Source organism: Gadus chalcogrammus, chromosome 12, assembly GCF_026213295.1.
Source record: "Gadus chalcogrammus isolate NIFS_2021 chromosome 12, NIFS_Gcha_1.0, whole genome shotgun sequence".
Classification (NCBI taxonomy): Eukaryota; Metazoa; Chordata; class Actinopteri; order Gadiformes; family Gadidae; genus Gadus; species Gadus chalcogrammus.
Genome location: NC_079423.1, coordinates 7,010,443 through 7,019,103, shown reverse-complemented (window position 1 = coordinate 7,019,103; position 8,661 = coordinate 7,010,443). Strand labels below are relative to the sequence as shown.

The window sequence follows — 8,661 nt, the reverse complement described above, 5'->3', positions numbered from 1 at the left end:
ACTACTTGCAGCAACCTGGGCTTCTGAGGCGGTCTCCCATCCAAGTACTAACCAGGTCCGACCCTGCTTAGCTTCCGAGATCAGGCGTGTTCAGGGTGGTATGGCCGTAAGCAATTAGTGCAGGCGCAAAACCAGGTTTTATACAGTAGCACATAAGGAGTGAGAAAGCTGCTGAGGCTTGACGTTACACTTTTACAAAAACAATCATTAGTTAGATATAAACGGCAGTAATTGATTCAGTAGGACTCCTTATCCATGTAAACGATCATTGTGACATCTGAATTCATTAATTATCTGAAATACACTGCGTGTGCGTGTGATGTTAAATGTTTGAACCAAGGTTAACGGTTAAAGTGTCAGAGAATGGGTGGTGATTTTTTGACGTCCTCCCATGATCTGAAGTGAGCGTGCGTGTTTGTGTTGGTGAAAGTTTAAGAAATGTACAACTGTCGGTTCAGCTCTCTGGTGCTCCCTGCTGGCAGTATCACTATACTGTCCTCATGTTTCACAAAAACAGTTTTGAGAGACGTTGTCAGTTTTTGTATGTTGCTTAAATCCTCCAAAGTGGTTGGCAGTAAACATCAGGTCACGGTACGCCACGGAGTCAATGAGCTCGAGTTGAAAAATAAATAGCATACAGCACCTTGTATTCCCAGGCGGTCTCCCATCCAAGTACTAACCAGGCCCGACCCTGCTTAGCTACCGAGATCAGACGAGATCGGGCGTGTTTTTTTTTTTTTTCTTTTGGTGACACCCGTCACTACTTACAGCAACCTGGGCTTCTGAGCAGGTCTCCCATCCAAGTACTAACCAGGCCCGACCCTGCTTAGCTTCCGAGATCTGACGAAATCGGGCGTGTTAAGGGTGGTATGGCCGTAAGCATCTAGTGCAGGCGCAAAACCAGGTTTTATACAGTAGCACATAAGGAGTGAGAAAGCTGCTGAGGCTCGACGTTACACTTTACAAAAACAATCATTAGTTAGATATAAACGGCAGTAATTGATTCAGTAGGACTCCTTATCCATGTAAACGATCATTGTGACATCTGAATTCATTAATTATCTGAAATACACTGCGTGTGCGTGTGATGTTAAATGTTTGAACCAAGGTTAACGGTTAAAGTGTCAGAGAATGGGTGGTGATTTTTTGACGTCCTCCCATGATCTGAAGTGAGCGTGCGTGTTTGTGTTGGTGAAAGTTTAAGAAATGTACAACTGTCGGTTCAGCTCTCTGGTGCTCCCTGCTGGCAGTATCACTATACTGTCCTCATGTTTCACAAAAATAGTTTTGAGAGACGTTGTCAGTTTTTGTATGTTGCTTAAATCCTCCAAAGCGGTTGGCAGTAAACATCAGGTCACGGTACGCCACGGTAGGCCACGGAGGCAATGAGCTCGAGTTGAAAAAGAAAAAGCTTACAGCACCTGGAATTCCCAGGCGGTCTCCCATCCAAGTACTAACCAGGCCCGACCCTGCTTAGCGTCCGAGATCAGACGAGATCGGGCGTGTTCAGGGTGGTATGTCCGTAAGCAATTAGTGCAGGCGCAAAACCAGGTTTTATACAGTAGCACATAAGGAGTGAGAAAGCTGCTGAGGCTTGACGTTACACTTTTACAAAAACAATCATTAGTTAGATATAAACGGCAGTAATTGATTCAGTAGGACTCCTTATCCATGTAAACGATCATTGTGACATCTGAATTCATTAATTATCTGAAATACACTGCGTGTGCGTGTGATGTTAAATGTTTGAACCAAGGTTAACGGTTAAAGTGTCAGAGAATGGGTGGTGATTTTTTGACGTCCTCCCATGATCTGAAGTGAGCGTGCGTGTTTGTGTTGGTGAAAGTTTAAGAAATGTACAACTGTCGGTTCAGCTCTCTGGTGCTCCCTGCTGGCAGTATCACTATACTGTCCTCATGTTTCACAAAAATAATTTTGAGAGACGTTGTCAGTTTTTGTATGTTGCTTAATCCTCCAAAGCGGTTGGCAGTAAACATCAGGTCACGGTACGCCACGGAGTCAATGAGCTCGAGTTGAAAAAGAAAAAGCTTACAGCACCTGGTATTCCCAGGCGGTCTCCCATCCAAGTGCTAACCAGGCCCGACCCTGCTTAGCTTCCGAGATCAGACGAGATCGGGCGTGTTTTTTTTTTTTTTTTTTTTTTTTTTCTTGTTTCTCCTTCACCTTCATCTTGTCCAACTCCTTGCTTTTCACCAGTATCGTTGGTTTGCTCGCTGGGGTTTTCTTCTGCAGAATCTTGGCCATTGCATCTACCCACCCAGCGTTAGGGTTAGTGGGTTCTCCGTCAACCTCCTCAATTCCTTTATCTTCATCGTCTGCCTCATCTCCGTCACTAACTTTTAATGTCCTCTTTATCATCAGCATCATCATCATCAGCTTCTTCCTCCTCCTCATCGTCATCATCCATGTCATTCATGTCATTTTTCTCCTCACTACTTACAGCAACCTGGGCTTATGAGGAGGTCTCCCATCCAAGTACTAACCAGGCCCGACCCTGCTTAGCTTCCGAGATCAGACGAGATCGGGCGTGTTCAGGGTGGTATGGCCGTAAGCAACTAGTGCAGGCGCAAAACCAGGTTTTATACAGTAGCACATAAGGAGTGAGAAAGCTGCTGAGGCTCGACGTTACACTCTTACAAAAACAATCATTAGTTAGATATAAACGGCAGTAATTGATTCAGTAAGACTCCTTATCCATGTAAACGATCATTGTGACATCTGAATTCATTAATTATCTGAAATACACTGCGTGTGCGTGTGATGTTAAATGTTTGAACCAAGGTTAACGGTTAAAGTGTCAGAGAATGGGTGGTGATTTTTTGACGTCCTCCCATGATCTGAAGTGAGCGTGCGTGTTTGTGTTGGTGAAAGTTTAAGAAATGTACAACTGTCGGTTCAGCTCTCTGGTGCTCCCTGCTGGCAGTATCACTATACTGTCCTCATGTTTCACAAAAATAGTTTTGAGAGACGTTGTCAGTTTTTGTATGTTGCTTAAATCCTCCAAAGCGGTTGGCAGTAAACATCAGGTCACGGTACGCCACGGTAGGCCACGGAGTCAATGAGCTCGAGTTGAAAAAGAAAAAGCTTACAGCACCTGGTATTCCCAGGCGGTCTCCCATCCAAGTACTAACCAGGCCCGACCCTGCTTAGCTCCCGAGTTCAGACGAGATCGGGCGTGTTCAGGGTGGTATGGCCGTAAACAATTAGTGCAGGCGCAAAACCAGGTTTTATACAGTAGCACATAAGGAGTGAGAAAGCGGCTGAGGCTCGACGTTACACTTTTACAAAAACAATCATTAGTTAGATATAAACGGCAGTAATTGATTCAGTAGGACTCCTTATCCATGTAAACGATCATTGTGACATCTGAATTCATTAATTATCTGAAATACACTGCGTGTGCGTGTGATGTTAAATGTTTGAACCAAGGTTAACGGTTAAAGTGTCAGAGAATGGGTGGTGATTTTTTGACGTCCTCCCATGATCTGAAGTGAGCGTGCGTGTTTGTGTTGGTGAAAGTTTAAGAAATGTACAACTGTCGGTTCAGCTCTCTGGTGCTCCCTGCTGGCAGTATCACTATACTGTCCTCATGTTTCACAAAAATAGTTTTGAGAGACGTTGTCAGTTTTTGTATGTTGCTTAAATCCTCCAAAGCGGTTGGCAGTAAACATCAGGTCACGGTACGCCACGGTAGGCCACGGAGGCAATGAGCTCGAGTTGAAAAAGAAAAAGCTTACAGCACCTGGAATTCCCAGGCGGTCTCCCTTCCAAGTACTAACCAGGCCCGACCCTGCTTAGCGTCCGAGATCAGACGAGATCGGGCGTGTTCAGGGTGGTATGTCCGTAAGCAATTAGTGCAGGCGCAAAACCAGGTTTTATACAGTAGCACATAAGGAGTGAGAAAGCTGCTGAGGCTTGACGTTACACTTTTACAAAAACAATCATTAGTTAGATATAAACGGCAGTAATTGATTCAGTAGGACTCCTTATCCATGTAAACGATCATTGTGACATCTGAATTCATTAATTATCTGAAATACACTGCGTGTGCGTGTGATGTTAAATGTTTGAACCAAGGTTAACGGTTAAAGTGTCAGAGAATGGGTGGTGATTTTTTGACGTCCTCCCATGATCTGAAGTGAGCGTGCGTGTTTGTGTTGGTGAAAGTTTAAGAAATGTACAACTGTCGGTTCAGCTCTCTGGTGCTCCCTGCTGGCAGTATCACTATACTGTCCTCATGTTTCACAAAAATATTTTGAGAGACGTTGTCAGTTTTTGTATGTTGCTTAAATCCTCCAAAGCGGTTGGCAGTAAACATCAGGTCACGGTAGGCCACGGTAGGCCACGGAGGCAATGAGCTCGAGTTGAAAAAGAAAAAGCTTACAGCACCTGGTATTCCCAGGCGGTCACCCATCCAAGTACTAACCAGGCCCGACCCTGCTTAGCTTCCGAGATCAGACGAGATCGGGCGTGTTCAGGGTGGTATGGCCGTAAGAAATTAGTGCAGGCGCAAAACCAGGTTTTATACAGTAGCACATAAGGAGTGAGAAAGCTGCTGAGGCTCGACGTTACACTTTTACAAAAACAATCATTAGTTAGATATAAACGGCAGTAATTGATTCAGTAGGACTCCTTATCCATGTAAACGATCATTGTGACATCTGAATTCATTAATTATCTGAAATACACTGCGTGTGCGTGTGATGTTAAATGTTTGAACCAAGGTTAACGGTTAAAGTGTCAGAGAATGGGTGGTGATTTTTTTACATCCTCCCATGATCTGAAGTGAGCGTGCGTGTTTGTGTTGGTGAAAGTTTAAGAAATGTACAACTGTCGGTTCAGCTCTCTGGTGCTCCCTGCTGGCAGTATCACTATACTGTCCTCATGTTTCACAAAAATAATTTTGAGAGACGTTGTCAGTTTTTGTATGTTGCTTAAATCCTCCAAAGCGGTTGGCAGTAAACATCAGGTCACGGTACGCCACGGAGTCAATGAGCTCGAGTTGAAAAAGAAAAAGCTTACAGCACCTGGTATTCCCAGGCGGGTCTCCCATCCAAGTGCTAACCAGGCCCGACCCTGCTTAGCTTCCGAGATCAGACGAGATCGGGCGTGTTTTTTTTTTTTTTTTTTTTTTTTTTTTTTCTTGTTTCTCCTTCACCTTCATCTTGTCCAACTCCTTGCTTTTCACCAGTATCGTTGGTTTGCTCGCTGGGGTTTTCTTCTGCAGAATCTTGGCCATTGCATCTACCCACCCAGCGTTAGGGTTAGTGGGTTCTCCGTCAACCTCCTCAATTCCTTTATCTTCATCGTCTGCCTCATCTCCGTCACTAACTTTTAATGTCCTCTTTATCATCAGCATCATCATCATCAGCTTCTTCCTCCTCCTCATCGTCATCATCCATGTCATTCATGTCATTTTTCTCCTCACTACTTACAGCAACCTGGGCTTATGAGGAGGTCTCCCATCCAAGTACTAACCAGGCCCGACCCTGCTTAGCTTCCGAGATCAGACGAGATCGGGCGTGTTCAGGGTGGTATGGCCGTAAGCAACTAGTGCAGGCGCAAAACCAGGTTTTATACAGTAGCACATAAGGAGTGAGAAAGCTGCTGAGGCTCGACGTTACACTCTTACAAAAACAATCATTAGTTAGATATAAACGGCAGTAATTGATTCAGTAGGACTCCTTATCCATGTAAACGATCATTGTGACATCTGAATTCATTAATTATCTGAAATACACTGCGTGTGCGTGTGATGTTAAATGTTTGAACCAAGGTTAACGGTTAAAGTGTCAGAGAATGGGTGGTGATTTTTTGACGTCCTCCCATGATCTGAAGTGAGCGTGCGTGTTTGTGTTGGTGAAAGTTTAAGAAATGTACAACTGTCGGTTCAGCTCTCTGGTGCTCCCTGCTGGCAGTATCACTATACTGTCCTCATGTTTCACAAAAATAGTTTTGAGAGACGTTGTCAGTTTTTGTATGTTGCTTAAATCCTCCAAAGCGGTTGGCAGTAAACATCAGGTCACGGTACGCCACGGTAGGCCACGGAGTCAATGAGCTCGAGTTGAAAAAGAAAAAGCTTACAGCACCTGGTATTCCCAGGCGGTCTCCCATCCAAGTACTAACCAGGCCCGACCCTGCTTAGCTTCCCGAGTCAGACGAGATCAGGCGTGTTCAGGGTGGTATGGCCGTAAAGCAATTAGTGCAGGCGCAAAACCAGGTTTTATACAGTAGCACATAAGGAGTGAGAAAGCGGCTGAGGCTCGACGTTACACTTTTACAAAAACAATCATTAGTTAGATATAAACGGCAGTAATTGATTCAGTAGGACTCCTTATCCATGTAAACGATCATTGTGACATCTGAATTCATTAATTATCTGAAATACACTGCGTGTGCGTGTGATGTTAAATGTTTGAACCAAGGTTAACGGTTAAAGTGTCAGAGAATGGGTGGTGATTTTTTTGACGTCCTCCCATGATCTGAAGTGAGCGTGCGTGTTTGTGTTGGTGAAAGTTTAAGAAATGTACAACTGTCGGTTCAGCTCTCTGGTGCTCCCTGCTGGCAGTATCACTATACTGTCCTCATGTTTCACAAAAATAGTTTTGAGAGACGTTGTCAGTTTTTGTATGTTGCTTAAATCCTCCAAAGCGGTTGGCAGTAAACATCAGGTCACGGTACGCCACGGTAGGCCACGGAGGCAATGAGCTCGAGTTGAAAAAGAAAAAGCTTACAGCACCTGGTATTCCCAGGCAGGTCTCCCATCCAAGTACTAACCAGGCCCGACCCTGCTTAGCTTCCGAGATCAGACGAGATCGGGCGTGTTCAGGGTGGTATGGCCGTAAGCAATTAGTGTAGGCGCAAAACCAGGTTTTATACAGTAGCACATAAGGAGTGAGAAAGCTGCTGAGGCTCGACGTTACACTCTTACAAAAACAATCATTAGTTAGATATAAACGGCAGTAATTGATTCAGTAGGACTCCTTATCCATGTAAACGATCATTGTGACATCTGAATTCATTAATTATCTGAAATACACTGCGTGTGCGTGTGATGTTAAATGTTTGAACCAAGGTTAACGGTTAAAGTGTCAGAGAATGGGTGGTGATTTTTTGACGTCCTCCCATGATCTGAAGTGAGCGTGCGTGTTTGTGTTGGTGAAAGTTTAAGAAATGTACAACTGTCGGTTCAGCTCTCTGGTGCTCCCTGCTGGCAGTATCACTATACTGTCCTCATGTTTCACAAAAATAGTTTTGAGAGACGTTGTCAGTTTTTGTATGTTGCTTAAATCCTCCAAAGCGGTTGGCAGTAAACATCAGGTCACGGTACGCCACGGAGTCAATGAGCTCGAGTTGAAAAAGAAAAAGCTTACAGCACCTGGTATTCCCAGGCGGTCTCCCATCCAAGTGCTAACCAGGCCCGACCCTGCTTAGCTTCCGAGATCAGACGAGATCGGGCGTGTTTTTTTTTTTTTTTTTTTTTTTTTTTTCTTGTTTCTCCTTCAGCTTCATCTTGTCCAACTCCTTGCTTTTCACCAGTATCGTTGGTTTGCTCGCTGGGGTTTTCTTCTGCAGAATCTTGGCCATTGCATCTACCCACCCAGCGTTAGGGTTAGTGGGTTCTCCGTCAACCTCCTCAATTCCTTTATCTTCATCGTCTGCCTCATCTCCGTCACTAACTTTTAATGTCCTCTTTATCATCAGCATCATCATCATCAGCTTCTTCCTCCTCCTCATCGTCATCATCCATGTCATTCATGTCATTTTTCTCCTCACTACTTACAGCAACCTGGGCTTATGAGGAGGTCTCCCATCCAAGTACTAACCAGGCCCGACCCTGCTTAGCTTCCGAGATCAGACGAGATCGGGCGTGTTCAGGGTGGTATGGCCGTAAGCAACTAGTGCAGGCGCAAAACCAGGTTTTATACAGTAGCACATAAGGAGTGAGAAAGCTGCTGAGGCTCGACGTTACACTCTTACAAAAACAATCATTAGTTAGATATAAACGGCAGTAATTGATTCAGTAAGACTCCTTATCCATGTAAACGATCATTGTGACATCTGAATTCATTAATTATCTGAAATACACTGCGTGTGCGTGTGATGTTAAATGTTTGAACCAAGGTTAACGGTTAAAGTGTCAGAGAATGGGTGGTGATTTTTTGACGTCCTCCCATGATCTGAAGTGAGCGTGCGTGTTTGTGTTGGTGAAAGTTTAAGAAATGTACAACTGTCGGTTCAGCTCTCTGGTGCTCCCTGCTGGCAGTATCACTATACTGTCCTCATGTTTCACAAAAATAGTTTTGAGAGACGTTGTCAGTTTTTGTATGTTGCTTAAATCCTCCAAAGCCGTAGGCAGTAAACATCAGGTCACGGTACGCCACGGAGTCAATGAGCTCGAGTTGAAAAAGAAAAAGCTTACAGCACCTGGTATTCCCAGGCGGTCTCCCATCCAAGTACTAACCAGGCCCGACCCTGCTTAGCTTCCGAGATCAGACGAGATCGGGCGTGTTCAGGGTGGTATGGCCGTAAGCAATTAGTGCAGGCGCAAAACCAGGTTTTATACAGTAGCACATAAGGAGTGAGAAAGCTGCTGAGGCTCGCCGTTACACTCTTACAAAAACAATCATTAGTTAGATA

The 8,661-nt window shown here is 44.6% G+C and overlaps 10 non-coding genes and 2 pseudogenes across 10 annotated transcripts; all 12 read right to left on the bottom strand.

Annotated features, from left to right (window-relative positions):
* Positions 1-2: 2 nt before the first annotated feature.
* On the bottom strand, positions 3-112 carry LOC130396228 (5S ribosomal RNA; annotated as a pseudogene).
* A 649-nt stretch (positions 113-761) lies between these two features.
* Positions 762-881, bottom strand: LOC130395578 (5S ribosomal RNA). The gene has a single exon (XR_008898621.1). It is a non-coding gene; the product is annotated as a 5S ribosomal RNA (ribosomal RNA).
* Positions 882-1,409: 528 nt separating this feature from the next.
* LOC130394208 (5S ribosomal RNA) lies at positions 1,410-1,528 on the bottom strand. Its single transcript, XR_008897389.1, has one exon. It is a non-coding gene; the product is annotated as a 5S ribosomal RNA (ribosomal RNA).
* Positions 1,529-2,454: 926 nt separating this feature from the next.
* On the bottom strand, positions 2,455-2,574 carry LOC130395370 (5S ribosomal RNA). The gene has a single exon (XR_008898433.1). It is a non-coding gene; the product is annotated as a 5S ribosomal RNA (ribosomal RNA).
* A 529-nt stretch (positions 2,575-3,103) lies between these two features.
* Positions 3,104-3,222, bottom strand: LOC130400186 (5S ribosomal RNA). Its single transcript, XR_008902663.1, has one exon. It is a non-coding gene; the product is annotated as a 5S ribosomal RNA (ribosomal RNA).
* Positions 3,223-3,751: 529 nt separating this feature from the next.
* Positions 3,752-3,870, bottom strand: LOC130394966 (5S ribosomal RNA). The gene has a single exon (XR_008898074.1). It is a non-coding gene; the product is annotated as a 5S ribosomal RNA (ribosomal RNA).
* Positions 3,871-4,398: 528 nt separating this feature from the next.
* On the bottom strand, positions 4,399-4,517 carry LOC130399802 (5S ribosomal RNA). The gene has a single exon (XR_008902300.1). It is a non-coding gene; the product is annotated as a 5S ribosomal RNA (ribosomal RNA).
* Positions 4,518-5,449: 932 nt separating this feature from the next.
* Positions 5,450-5,569, bottom strand: LOC130395369 (5S ribosomal RNA). The gene has a single exon (XR_008898432.1). It is a non-coding gene; the product is annotated as a 5S ribosomal RNA (ribosomal RNA).
* A 529-nt stretch (positions 5,570-6,098) lies between these two features.
* On the bottom strand, positions 6,099-6,217 carry LOC130396015 (5S ribosomal RNA; annotated as a pseudogene).
* A 531-nt stretch (positions 6,218-6,748) lies between these two features.
* LOC130400929 (5S ribosomal RNA) lies at positions 6,749-6,868 on the bottom strand. The gene has a single exon (XR_008903397.1). It is a non-coding gene; the product is annotated as a 5S ribosomal RNA (ribosomal RNA).
* A 929-nt stretch (positions 6,869-7,797) lies between these two features.
* Positions 7,798-7,917, bottom strand: LOC130395368 (5S ribosomal RNA). Its single transcript, XR_008898431.1, has one exon. It is a non-coding gene; the product is annotated as a 5S ribosomal RNA (ribosomal RNA).
* A 519-nt stretch (positions 7,918-8,436) lies between these two features.
* On the bottom strand, positions 8,437-8,555 carry LOC130396467 (5S ribosomal RNA). The gene has a single exon (XR_008899103.1). It is a non-coding gene; the product is annotated as a 5S ribosomal RNA (ribosomal RNA).
* Positions 8,556-8,661: the final 106 nt, after the last annotated feature.